Raw genomic sequence first — 15,106 nt, 5'->3', positions numbered from 1 at the left:
GATGCATTCTGTAATCTGTGGACCTTCAAAGTGTTGATGAAACACAGAAATTGCATATGGATTGAATACAACAGTCACCATGCGCACTTTCCTCCATGGGAGTAATGTCTCAATCAGTCTACGGTTTGATCGTTCCCTAGAAGACCAGTAGAAGATTCCGATTCACATGTGGAATAATTCTGTAATCTGTGGACCTTACAGTGTTGATGAATCACAGAAATTGCATCGGGATTGAATACAACAGTCAGCATGCGCACTTTCCTCCATGGGAGTAATGTCTCAAACAATTAACGCTTTTATCGCTCCCTGGAAGACCAGTAGCAGTTTCCGATGCACATCTGGAGGCATTCTGTAATCTGTGGACTATCTGAGTGCTAATGAAACACAGAAATTGCATCGGGATTGAATACAACAGTCACCATGACCACTTCCCTCCATGGGAGTAATGTCTCTAACAGTCTACTTTTTGATCGTTCCCTGGATGACCAGTAATAGTTTCCGATGCACATCTGGAGGCATTCTGTAATCTGTTTACTATCAGAGTGTTTTTGGAACACAGAAATTGCATCAGGATTGAATACAACAGTCACCATCCGCACTTTCCTCCATGGGAGTAATGTCTCAAACCGTCTACGCTTTGATCGTTCCCTGGAAAACCAGTAGTAGGTTCCGATGCACATCTGGAGGCATTCTGAAATCTGTTTACTATCAGAGTGTTGATATAACACAGAAATTACATCGGGATTGAATACAAAGTCACCCTGCGCACTTTCCTACATAGGAGTAATGTCTCAAACAGGCTACGGTTTGATCGTTCCCTGGAAGACCAGTAGTGGTTTCCGATGCACATCTGGAAGGTTTCTGTAATCTGTGGACTAACAGAGTGTTGATGAAACACAGAAATTGCATCGGGATTGAATACAACAGTCACCATGCGCACTTTCTTCCATGGGAGTTATGTCTCAAACAGTTTACGCTTTGATCGTTCCCTGGAAGACCAGTAGTAGTTTCCGATGCACATCTGGAGGCATTCTGTAATCTGTGGACTATCAGAGTGTTGATGAACACAGAAATTGCATCTGGATTGAATACAACAGTCACCATGCGCACTTTCCTCCATAGAAGTAATGTCTCAATCAGTCTATCCTTTGATCGTTCCCTGGAAGACCAGCAGTAGATTCCGATGCACATCTGGATGCATTCTGTAACCTGTGGACCTTCAAAGTGTTGATGAAACACAGAAATTGCATCGGGATTGAATACAACAGGCACCATGCGTACATTTCTACATTGGAGTAATGTCTCAAACTGTCATCGCTTTGATCGTTCCCTCAAGACCAGTAGTAGTTTCCGATGCACATCTGGAGGCATTCTTTAATCTGTGGACGATCCGAGTGAGAATGAAACACAGAAACTGCATCGGGATTGAATACAACAGTCACCATGCGCACTTTCCTACACGGGAGTAATGTCTTAAACAGTCTAAACTTTGATCGTTGCCTGGAAGACCAGTAGTAGTTTCCGATGCACATCTGGTGGCAATCTGTAATCTGTGGACTATCAGGGTCTTGATGAAACACAAATTGCATCGGGATTGAATACAACAGTCACCATGCGCACTTTCCTCCATGGGAGTAATGTCTCAAGCAGTTTAGGTTTTGATCACTCCCTGGAAGACCAGTAGTAGTTTCCGAAGCACATCTGGAGGCTATCTGTAATCTGTGGACTATCCGAGTGCTAATGAAACATAGAAATTGCATCGGGATTGAATACAACAGTCACCATGACCACTTTCCTCCAGGGGAGTAAAGTCTCAAACAGTCTACGCTTTGATCGTTCCCTGGAAGACCAGTAGTAGTTTCCGATGCACATCGGGAGGCATTCTTTAATCTGTGGACCATCAGAGTGTTGTTGAAACACATAAATTGCATCGGGATTGAATACAACAGTCACCATCCGCACTTTCCTCCATAGTAGTAATGTCTCAAAAAGTCTACGCTTTGATCGTTCCCTGGAAGATCAGTAGTAGTTTCGATTCACATGTGGAGGCATTCTGTAATCTGTGGACCTTCAAAGTGTTGATGAAACACAGAAATTGCATCGGGATTTAATACAACAGTCACCATGCGCACTTTCCTACATGGGAGTAATGTCTCAATCAGTCTGCGGTTTGATCGTTGCCTAGAAGACCAGTAGAAGATTCAGATTCACATGTGGAATAAATCTGTAATCTGTGGACCTTCAAAGTGTTGATGAAACACAGAAATTGCATCGGGATTGAATACAACAGTCAGCATGTGCACTTTCCTCCATGGGAGTAATGTCTCAAACAGTCTACGCTTTGATCGTTCCCTGGAAGACTAGTAGTAGATTCCGATGCACATCTGGAGGCATTCTGTAATCTGTGGACTATCAGAGTGTTGTTGAAACACAGAAATTGCATCGGGATCGAATACAACAGTCACCATGCGCACTTTCCTCCATGGGAGAAATGTCTCAAACTGTCATCGATTTGATCGTTCCCTCAAGACCAGTAGTAGTTTCCGATGCACATCTGGAGGAAATTTGAAATCTGTGGTCTATCCGGGTATTGATGAAACACAGAAATTGCATCGGGATTGAATACAACAGTCACCATGCGCACTTTCCTCCATGGGAGTAATGTCTCAAACAGTCTACGCTTTGATCCTTCCCTGGAAGACCAGTAGTAGGTTCCGATGCACATCTGGAGGCATTCTGTAATCTGTGGACTATCAGAGTGTTGATGAAACACAGAAATTGCATCGGGATTGAATACAACAGTCACCATCCGCACTTTCCTCAATGGGAGTAATGTCTCAAACAGTCTACGCTTTGATCGTTCCCTGGATGACCAGTAGTAGGTTCCGATGCACATCTGGTGGCATTCTGTAATCTGTTTATTATCAGAGTGTTGATGAAACACAGAAATTGCATCGGGATTGAGTACAAGATCCACCATGGGCAGTTTCCTCCACGGGAGTAGAGTCTAAACAGTCTACGCTTTGATCGTTCCCTGGAATACCAGTAGTAGTTTCCGATGCACATCTGGTGGCATTCTGTAATCTCTTTACTATCAGAGTGTTGATGAAACACAGAAATAGCATCGGGAATGAATACCACAGTAACCATGCGCACTTTCCTCCATGGGAGTAACGTCTCAAACAGTCTACCTTTTGATCGTTCAATGGAAGACCATTAGTAGTTTCCGATGGACATCTGGGGGCATTCTGTAATGTGTGGACTATCAGATTGTTGATGAAACACAGAAATTGCATCGGGATAGAATATAAGAGTCACCATTGTCACTTTCCTCCAGGGGAGTAATGTCTCAAACAGTCTACGTTTTGATCGTTCTCTGGAAGACCAGTAGTAGTTCCCGATACACACCTGGAGGAATTCTGTAATCTGTGGACCTTCAAAGTGGTGTTGAAACACTGAAATTGCATCGCGATTTAATACAATAGTCACTCCATTAGAGTAATGGATCAAACTGTCTACGCTTTAATCGTTCCGAGGAAGACCAGTAGTAGATTCCGATGCACATCTGGTGGAAATCTGTAATCTGTGGACTATCAGAGTGTTGATGAAACACAGCAATTGCATCGGGATTTAATATAAGAGTCACCATGCGCACTTTCCTCCATGGGAGTAATGTCTCAAACAGTCTACTTTTTGATTGTTCAATGGAAGACCATTAGTAGTTTCCGATGCATATCTGGGGGCATTCTGTAATGTGTGGACTGTCAGAGTGTTGATGAAACACAGAAATTGCATCGGGATTTAATATAAGAGTCACCATGCGCACTTTCCTCCATGGGAGTAATGTCTCAAACAGTCTACGTTTTGATCGTTCCCTGGAAGACCAGTAGTAATTCCCGATGCACATCTGGAGGCATTCTGTAATCTGTGGACCTTCAATGTGGTGTTGAAACACAGAAATTGCATCGCGATTTAATACAACTGTCACCAAGCGCAATTTCCTAAATGGGAGTAATGACTCAAACTGTCTACGTTTTGATCGTTCCGAGGAAGACCAGTAGTAGTTTCCGATGCACATCTGGAGGCATTCTGTAATCTGTGGATATCAGTTTTGATGAAACACCGAAATTGCATCGGGATTGACTACAACAGTCACCATGAGCACTTTTCTCCATGGGAGTAATGTCTCAATCAGTCTACGGTTTGATCGTTCCCTAGAAAACCAGTAGAAGATTGCGATTCACATGTGGAATAATTCTGTAATCTGTGGACCTTCAAAGTGTTGATGAAACACAGAAATTGCATCGGGATTGAATACAACAGTCAGCATGCGCACTTTCCTCCATGGGAGTAATGTCTCAAACAGTCTACTTTTTTTGATCGTTCAATGGAAGACCATTAGTAGTTTCCGATGCACATCTGGGGGCATTCTGTAATGTGAGGACTATCAGAGTGTTGATGAAACACAGAAATTGCATCGGGATTGAAAACAACAGTAACCATGCGCACTTTCCTCCATGGGAGTAATGTCTCAAAGAGTCTACGTTTTGATCGTTCACTGGAAGACCAGTAGTAGTTCCCGATGCACATCTGGAGGCATTCTGTAATCTGTGGACCTTCAAAGTGGTGTTGAAACACAGAAATTGCATCGCGATTTAATACAATAGTCACCAAGCGCACTTTCCTCCATTGGAGTAATGACTCAAACTGTCTACGATTTGATCGTTCCGAGGAAGACCAGTAGTAGTTTCCGAAGCACATCTGGTGGCAATCTGTAATCTGTGGACTATCAGAGTGTTGATGAAACACAGTAATTCCATCGGGATTGAATACAACAGTCACCATGCGCACTTTCCTCCCTGGGAGTAATGTCTCACACAGTCTACGCTTTGATCGTTCCCTGGATGACCAGTAGTAGGTTCCGATGCACATCTGGGGGCATTCTGTAATGTGTGGACTATCAGATTGTTGATGAAACACAGAAATTGCATCGGGATTGAATACAACAGTCACCATGCGCACTTTCCTCCATGGGAGTAATGTCTCAAGGAGTCTACGTTTTGATCGTTCCCTGGAAGACCAGTAGTAGTTCCCGATGCACACCTGGAGGCATTCTGTAATCTGTGGACCTTCAAAGTGGTGTTGAAACACAGAAATTGCATCGCGATTTATTACAATAGTCACCAAGCGCACTTTCCTCCATTGGAGTAATGACTCAAACAGTCTACGTTTTGATCGTTCCCTGGAATACCAGTAATAGTTTCCGATGCACATCTGGTGGCATTCTGTAATCTGTTTACTATCAGAGTGTTGATGAATCACAGAAATTGCATCGGGAATGAATACAACAGTCACCATGCGCACTTTCTTCCATGCGAGTAATGTCTCAAACAGTCTACGCTTTGATCGATCCCTGGAATACCATTAGTAGTTTCCGATGCACATCTGGGGGCATTCTGTAATGTGTGGACTATCAGAGTGTTGATGAACCACAGAAATTGCATCGGGATTGAATATAAGAGTCACCATGAGCACTTTACTCCATGGGAGTAGTGTCTCAAACAGTCTACGTTTTGATCGTTCCCTGGAAGACCAGTAGTAGTTTCCGATGCACATCTGGAGGCATTCTGTAATCTGTGGACCTTCAAAGTGTTGATGAAACACAGAAATTGTATCGGAATAGAATACAACAGTCACCATGCGCACTTTCCTCCATGGGAGTAATGTCTGAAACAGTCTACGCATTGATCGTTCCTTGGAAGACCAGTAGTAGTTTCCGATGCACATCTGGAGGCATTCTGTATTCTGTGGACCTTCAGAGTGTTCATGAGAGACAGAAATTGCATCGGGAGTGAATACAACAGTCACCATCCGCACTTTCCTAAATGGGAGTAATGTCTCAAAGAGTCTACGCTTTGATCGTTCCGAGGAAGACCAGTAGTAGTTTCCGATACACATCTGGTGGCATTCTGTAATCTGTGGACTATCTGAGTGTTGATGAAACACAGAAATTCCATCGGGATTGAATACAACGGTCACCATCCGCACTTTCCTCCGTGGGAGTAATGTCTGAAACAGTCCACGCTTTGATCGTTCTCTGGATGACCAGTAGTAGTTTCCGATGCACATCTGGAGGCATTCTGCAATCTGTGGACTATCAGAGTGTTGATGAAACACAGAAATTCCATCGGGGTTGAATACAACAGTCACCATGCACACTTTCCTCCATGGGAGTAATGTCTCAAACAGTCTACGCTTTGATCGTTCCCTGGAAGACTAGTAGTAGATTCCGATGCACATCTGGAGGCATTCTGTAATCTGTGGACTATCAGAGTGTTGTTGAAACACAGAAATTGCATCGGGATTGAATACAACAGTCACCATGCGCACTTTCCTCCATGGGAGAAATGTCTCAAACTGTCATCGATTTGATCGTTCCCTCAAGACCAGTAGTAGTTTCCGATGCACATCTGGAGGAAATTTGAAATCTGTGGTCTATCCGGGTATTGATGAAACACAGAAATTGCATCGGGATTGAATACAACAGTCACCATGCGCACTTTCCTCCATGGGAGTAATGTCTCAAACAGTCTACGCTTTGATCCTTCCCTGGAAGACCAGTAGTAGGTTCCGATGCACATCTGGAGGCATTCTGTAATCTGTGGACTATCAGAGTGTTGATGAAACACAGAAATTGCATCGGGATTGAATACAACAGTCACCATCCGCACTTTCCTAAATGGGAGTAATGTCTCAAACAGTCTACGCTTTGATCGTTCCCTGGATGACCAGTAGTAGGTTCCGATGCACATCTGGTGGCATTCTGTAATCTGTTTATTATCAGAGTGTTGATGAAACACAGAAATTGCATCGGGATTGAGTACAAGATCCACCATGGGCAGTTTCCTCCACGGGAGTAGAGTCTAAACAGTCTACGCTTTGATCGTTCCCTGGAATACCAGTAGTAGTTTCCGATGCACATCTGGTTGCATTCTGTAATCTGTTTACTATCAGAGTGTTGATGAAACACAGAAATAGCATCGGGAATGAATACCACAGTAACCATGCGCACTTTCCTCCATGGGAGTAACGTCTCAAACAGTCTACCTTTTGATCGTTCAATGGAAGACCATTAGTAGTTTCCGATGGACATCTGGGGGCATTCTGTAATGTGTGGACTATCAGATTGTTGATGAAACACAGAAATTGCATCGGGATAGAATATAAGAGTCACCATTGTCACTTTCCTCCAGGGGAGTAATGTCTCAAACAGTCTACGTTTTGATCGTTCTCTGGAAGACCAGTAGTAGTTCCCGATGCACATCTGGAGGCATTCTGTAATCTGTGGACTATCAGAGTGTTGATATAACACAGGCTACGCTTTGATCGTTCCCTGGAAGACCAGTAGTGGTTTCCGATGCACATCTGGAAGGATTCTGTAATCTGTGGACTAACAGAGTGTTGATGAAACACAGAAATTGCATAGGGATTGAATACAACAGTCACCATGCGCACTTTCTTCCATGTGAGTAATGTCTCAAACAGTTTACGCTTAGATCGTTCCCTGGAAGACCAGTAGTAGTTTCCGATGCACATCTGGAGGCATTCTGTAATCTGTGGACTATCAGAGTGTTGATGAACACCGAAATTGCATCTGGATTGAATACAACAGTCACCATGCGCACTTTCCTCCATGGGAGTAATGTCTCAAAGAGTCTACGTTTTGATCGTTCTCTGGAAGACCAGTAGTAGTTTCCGATGCACATCTGGATTCATTCTGTTATATGTGGACCTTCAAAGTGTTGATGAAACACAGAAATCGCATCGGGATTGAATTCAACAGGCACCATGCGTACATTTCTGCGTTGGAGTAATGTCTCAAACTGTCATCGCTACGATCGTTCCCTCAAGACCAGTAGCAGATTCCGATTGCACATATGGAGGCATTCTTTAATCTGTGGACTATCCGAGTGACAATAAAACACAGAAAATGCATCGGGATTGAATACAACAGTCACCATGCGCACTTTCCTACAAGGGAGTAATGTCTTAAACAGTCTAAACTTTGATCGTTCCCTGCAAGACCAGTAGTAGTTTCCGATGCACATCTGGAAGCATTCTGTAATCTGTGGACTATCAGAGTCTTGATGAAACACACAAATTGCATCGGGAGTGAATACAACAGTCACCATGCGCACTTTCCTCCATGGGAGTAATGTCTCAAACAGGTTAGGATTTGATCACTCCCTGGAAGACCAGTAGTAGTTTCCGAAGCACATCTGGAGACATTCTGTAATCTGTGGACTATCAGAATGTTGTTGAAACACAGAAATTGAATCGGGATTGTATACAACAGTCACCATGCGGACTTTCCTCCATGGGAGTAATGTCTGAAACAGTCTACGCTTTGATAGTTCCCAGGAAGACCAGTAGTAGTTTCCGATGCACATCTGGAGGCATTCTGTAATCTTTTTACCTACAAAGTGTTGATGAAACACAGAAATTGCGTCTTGATTGAATACAACAGGCACCATGCGTACATGTCTCCATTGGAGTAATTTCTCAAATTGTCATCGCTTTGATCGTTCCCTCAAGACCAGTAGTAGTTTCCGATGCACATCTGGATGCTATCTGTAATCTGTGGATTATCCGAGTGCTATTGAAACATCGAAATATCATCGGGATTGAATACAACAGTCACCATGACCACTTTCCTCCATGGGAGTAATGTCTCAAACATTCTACGCTTTGATCGTTCCCTGGAAGACCAGTAGTAGTTTCCGATGCATATCTGGAGGCATTCGGTAATCTGTGGACTATCAGAGTGTTGTTGAAACACATAAATTGCATCGGGATTGAATACAACAGTCACCATCCACACTTTCCTCCATGGTAGTAATGTCTCAAACAGTCTACGCTTTGATCGTTCCCTGGAAGACTAGTAGTAGATTCCGATGCACATCTGGAGGCAATCTGTAATTTGTGGACCTTCAAAGTGTTGATGAAACGCGGAAATTGCATCGGGATTGAATACAACAGTCACCATGCGCACTTTCCTCCATGGGAGTAATGTCTCAATCAGTCTACGGTTTGATCGTTCCCTAGAAAACCAGTAGAAGATTGCGATTCACATGTGGAATAATTCTGTAATTTGTGGACCTTCAAAGTGTTGATGAAACACAGAAATTGAATCGGGATTGTATACAACAGTCACCATGCGGACTTTCCTCCATGGGAGTAATGTCTGAAACAGTCTACGCTTTGATAGTTCCCAGGAAGACCAGTAGTAGTTTCCGATGCACATCTGGAGGCATTCTGTAATCTTTTTACCTACAAAGTGTTGATGAAACACAGAAATTGCGTCTTGATTGAATACAACAGGCACCATGCGTACATGTCTCCATTGGAGTAATTTCTCAAATTGTCATCGCTTTGATCGTTCCCTCAAGACCAGTAGTAGTTTCCGATGCACATCTGGATGCTATCTGTAATCTGTGGATTATCCGAGTGCTATTGAAACATCGAAATATCATCGGGATTGAATACAACAGTCACCATGACCACTTTCCTCCATGGGAGTAATGTCTCAAACATTCTACGCTTTGATCGTTCCCTGGAAGACCAGTAGTAGTTTCCGATGCATATCTGGAGGCATTCGGTAATCTGTGGACTATCAGAGTGTTGTTGAAACACATAAATTGCATCGGGATTGAATACAACAGTCACCATCCACACTTTCCTCCATGGTAGTAATGTCTCAAACAGTCTACGCTTTGATCGTTCCCTGGAAGACTAGTAGTAGATTCCGATGCACATCTGGAGGCAATCTGTAATTTGTGGACCTTCAAAGTGTTGATGAAACGCGGAAATTGCATCGGGATTGAATACAACAGTCACCATGCGCACTTTCCTCCATGGGAGTAATGTCTCAAACAGTCTACGCTTTGATCCTTCCCTGGAAGACCAGTAGTAGGTTCCGATGCACATCTGGAGGCATTCTGTAATCTGTGGACTATCAGAGTGTTGATGAACACCGAAATTGCATCTGGATTGAATACAACAGTCACCATGCGCACTTTCCTCCATGGGAGTAATGTCTCAAAGAGTCTACGTTTTGATCGTTCTCTGGAAGACCAGTAGTAGTTTCCGATGCACATCTGGATTCATTCTGTTATATGTGGACCTTCAAAGTGTTGATGAAACACAGAAATCGCATCGGGATTGAATTCAACAGGCACCATGCGTACATTTCTGCGTTGGAGTAATGTCTCAAACTGTCATCGCTACGATCGTTCCCTCAAGACCAGTAGCAGATTCCGATTGCACATATGGAGGCATTCTTTAATCTGTGGACTATCCGAGTGACAATAAAACACAGAAAATGCATCGGGATTGAATACAACAGTCACCATGCGCACTTTCCTACAAGGGAGTAATGTCTTAAACAGTCTAAACTTTGATCGTTCCCTGCAAGACCAGTAGTAGTTTCCGATGCACATCTGGAAGCATTCTGTAATCTGTGGACTATCAGAGTCTTGATGAAACACACAAATTGCATCGGGAGTGAATACAACAGTCACCATGCGCACTTTCCTCCATGGGAGTAATGTCTCAAACAGGTTAGGATTTGATCACTCCCTGGAAGACCAGTAGTAGTTTCCGAAGCACATCTGGAGACATTCTGTAATCTGTGGACTATCAGAATGTTGTTGAAACACAGAAATTGAATCGGGATTGTATACAACAGTCACCATGCGGACTTTCCTCCATGGGAGTAATGTCTGAAACAGTCTACGCTTTGATAGTTCCCAGGAAGACCAGTAGTAGTTTCCGATGCACATCTGGAGGCATTCTGTAATCTTTTTACCTACAAAGTGTTGATGAAACACAGAAATTGCGTCTTGATTGAATACAACAGGCACCATGCGTACATGTCTCCATTGGAGTAATTTCTCAAATTGTCATCGCTTTGATCGTTCCCTCAAGACCAGTAGTAGTTTCCGATGCACATCTGGATGCTATCTGTAATCTGTGGATTATCCGAGTGCTATTGAAACATCGAAATATCATCGGGATTGAATACAACAGTCACCATGACCACTTTCCTCCATGGGAGTAATGTCTCAAACATTCTACGCTTTGATCGTTCCCTGGAAGACCAGTAGTAGTTTCCGATGCATATCTGGAGGCATTCTGTAATGTGTGGACTATCAGAGTGTTGATGAAACACAGAAATTGCATCGGGATTGAAAACAACAGTAACCATGCGCACTTTCCTCCATGGGAGTAATGTCTCAAAGAGTCTACGTTTTGATCGTTCACTGGAAGACCAGTAGTAGTTCCCGATGCACATCTGGAGGCATTCTGTAATCTGTGGACCTTCAAAGTGTTGTTGAAACACAGAAATTGCATCGCGATTTAATACAATAGTCACCAAGCGCACTTTCCTCCATTGGAGTAATGACTCAAACTGTCTACGATTTGATCGTTCCGAGGAAGACCAGTAGTAGTTTCCGATGCACATCTGGTGGCAATCTGTAATCTGTGGACTATCAGAGTGTTGATGAAACACAGTAATTCCATCGGGATTGAATACAACAGTCACCATGCGCACTTTCCTCCCTGGGAGTAATGTCTCACACAGTCTACGCTTTGATCGTTCCCTGGATGACCAGTAGTAGGTTCCGATGCACATCTGGTGGCATTCTGTAATCTGTGGATTATCAGAGTGTTGGTGAAACACAGAAATTGCATCGGGAATGAATACGACAGTCACCATGCGCACTATCCTCCATGGGAGTAATGTCTCAAACAGTCTACTTTTTGATCGTTCAATGGAAGACCATTAGTAGTTTCCGATGCACATCTGGGGGCATTCTGTAATGTGTGGACTATCAGATTGTTGATGAAACACAGAAATTGCATCGGGATTGAATACAACAGTCACCATGCGCACTTTCCTCCATGGGAGTAATGTCTCAAAGAGTCTACGTTTTGATCGTTCCCTGGAAGACCAGTAGTAGTTCCCGATGCACATCTGGAGGCATTCTGTAATCTGTGGACCTTCAAAGTGGTGTTGAAACACAGAAATTGCATCGCGATTTAATACAATAGTCACCAAGCGCACTTTCCTCCATTGGAGTAATGACTCAATCTGTCTACGCTTTGATCGTTCCGAGGAAGACCAGTAGTAGTTTCCGATGCACATCTGGTGGCAATCTGTAATCTGTGGACTATCAGAGTGTTGATGAAACACAGAAATTCCATCGGGAGTGAATACAACAGTCACCATGCGCACTTTCCTCCATGGGAGTAATGTCTCAAACAGGTTAGGATTTGATCACTCCCTGGAAGACCAGTAGTAGTTTCCGAAGCACATCTGGAGACATTCTGTAATCTGTGGACTATCAGAATGTTGTTGAAACACAGAAATTGAATCGGGATTGTATACAACAGTCACCATGCGGACTTTCCTCCATGGGAGTAATGTCTCAAACAGTCTACGCTTTGATAGTTCCCAGGAAGACCAGTAGTAGTTTCCGATGCACATCTGGAGGCATTCTGTAATATTTTTACCTTCAAAGTGTTGATGAAACACAGAAATTGCGTCTTGATTGAATACAACAGGCACCATGCGTACATTTCTCCATTGGAGTAATTTCTCTAATTGTCGTCGCTTTGATCGTTCCCTCAAGACCAGTAGTAGTTTCCGATGCACATCTGGATGCTATCTGTAATCTGTGGATTATCCGAGTGCTAATGAAACATCGAAATATCATCGGGATTAAATACAACAGTCACCATGACCACTTTCCTCCATGGGAGTAATGTCTCAAACAGTCTACGCTTTGATCGTTCCCTGGAAGACCAGTAGTAGTTTCCGATGTACATCTGGAGGCATTCTGTAATCTGTGGACTATCAGAGTGTTGTTGAAACACATAAATTGCATCGGGATTGAATACAACAGTCACCATCCACACTTTGCTCCATGGTAGTAATGTCTCAAACAGTCTACGCTTTGATCGTTCCCTGGAAGATCAGTAGTAGTTTCGATTCACATGTGGAGGCATTCTGTAATTTGTGGACCTTCAAAGTGTTGATGAAACACAGAAATTGCATCGGGATTGAATACAACAGTCACCATGCGCACTTTCCTCCATGGGAGTAATGTCTCAATCAGTCTACGGTTTGATCGTTCCCTAGAAAACCAGTAGAAGATTGCGATTCACATGTGGAATAATTCTGTAATCTGTGGACCTTCAAAGTGTTGATGAAACACAGAAATTGCATCGGGATTGAATACAACAGTCAGCATGCGCACTTTCCTCCATGGGAGTAATGTCTCAAACAGTCTACTTTTTGATCGTTCAATGGAAGACCATTAGTAGTTTCCGATGCACATCTGGGGGCATTCTGTAATGTGAGGACTATCAGAGTGTTGATGAAACACAGAAATTGCATCGGGATTGAAAACAACAGTAACCATGCGCACTTTCCTCCATGGGAGTAATGTCTCAAAGAGTCTACGTTTTGATCGTTCACTGGAAGACCAGTAGTAGTTCCCGATGCACATCTGGAGGCATTCTGTAATCTGTGGACCTTCAAAGTGGTGTTGAAACACAGAAATTGCAACGCGATTTAATACAATAGTCACCAAGCGCACTTTCCTCCATTGGAGTAATGACTCAAACTGTCTACGATTTGATCGTTCCGAGGAAGACCAGTAGTAGTTTCCGATGCACATCTGGTGGCAATCCGTAATGTGTGGACTATCAGAGTGTTGATGAAACACAGTAATTCCATCAGGATTGAATACAACAGTCACCATGCGCACTTTCCTCCCTGGGAGTAATGTCTCACACAGTCTACGCTTTGATCGTTCCCTGGATGACCAGTAGTAGGTTCCGATGCACACCTTGTGGCATTCTGTAATCTGTGGATTATCAGAGTGTTGGTGAAACACAGAAATTGCATCGGGAATGAATACAACAGTCACCATGCGCACTATCCTCCATGGGAGTAATGTCTCAAAGAGTCTACTTTTTGATCGTTCAATGGAAGACCATTAGTAGTTTCCGATGCACATCTGGGGGCATTCTGTAATGTGTGGACTATCAGATTGTTGATGAAACACAGAAATTGCATCGGGATTGAATACAACAGTCACCATGCGCACTTTCCTCCATGGGAGTAATGTCTCAAAGAGTCTACGTTTTGATCGTTCCCTGGATGACCAGTAGTAGTTCCCGATGCACATCTGGAGGCATTCTGTAATCTGTGGACCTTCAAAGTGGTGTTGAAACACAGAAATTGCATCGCGATTTAATACAATAGTCACCAAGCGCACTTTCCTCCATTGGAGTAATGACTCAAACAGTCTACGTTTTGATCGTTCCCTGGAATACCAGTAATAGTTTCCGATGCACATCTGGTGGCATTCTGTAATCTGTTTACTATCAGAGTGTTGATGAATCACAGAAATTGCATCGGGAATGAATACAACAGTCACCATGCGCACTTTCCTCCATGCGAGTAATGTCTCAAACAGTCTACGCTTTGATCGATCCCTGGAATACCATTAGTAGTTTCCGATGCACATCTGGGGGCATTCTGTAATGTGTGGACTATCAGAGTGTTGATGAACCACAGAAATTGCATCGGGATTGAATATAAGAGTCACCATGAGCACTTTACTCCATGGGAGTAGTGTCTCAAACAGTCTACGTTTTGATCGTTCCCTGGAAGACCAGTAGTAGTTTCCAATGCACATCTGGAGGCATTCTGTAATCTGTGGACCTTCAAAGTGTTGATGAAACACAGAAATTGTATCGGAATAGAATACAACAGTCACCATGCGCACTTTCCTCCATGGGAGTAATGTCTGAAACAGTCTACGCATTGATCGTTCCCTGGAAGACCAGCAGTAGTTTCCGATGCACATCTGGAGGCATTCTGTATTCTGTGGACCTTCAGAGTGTTCATGAAAGACAGAAATTGCATCGGGAGTGAATACAACAGTCACCATCAGCACTTTCCTAAATGGGAGTAATGTCTCAAAGAGTCTACGCTTTGATCGTTCCGAGGAAGACCAGTAGTAGTTTCCGA

Source organism: Schistocerca gregaria, unplaced genomic scaffold, assembly GCF_023897955.1.
Source record: "Schistocerca gregaria isolate iqSchGreg1 unplaced genomic scaffold, iqSchGreg1.2 ptg000131l, whole genome shotgun sequence".
NCBI lineage: Eukaryota > Metazoa > Arthropoda > Insecta > Orthoptera > Acrididae > Schistocerca > Schistocerca gregaria.
Note: the sequence above shows the minus strand (reverse complement) of the source record.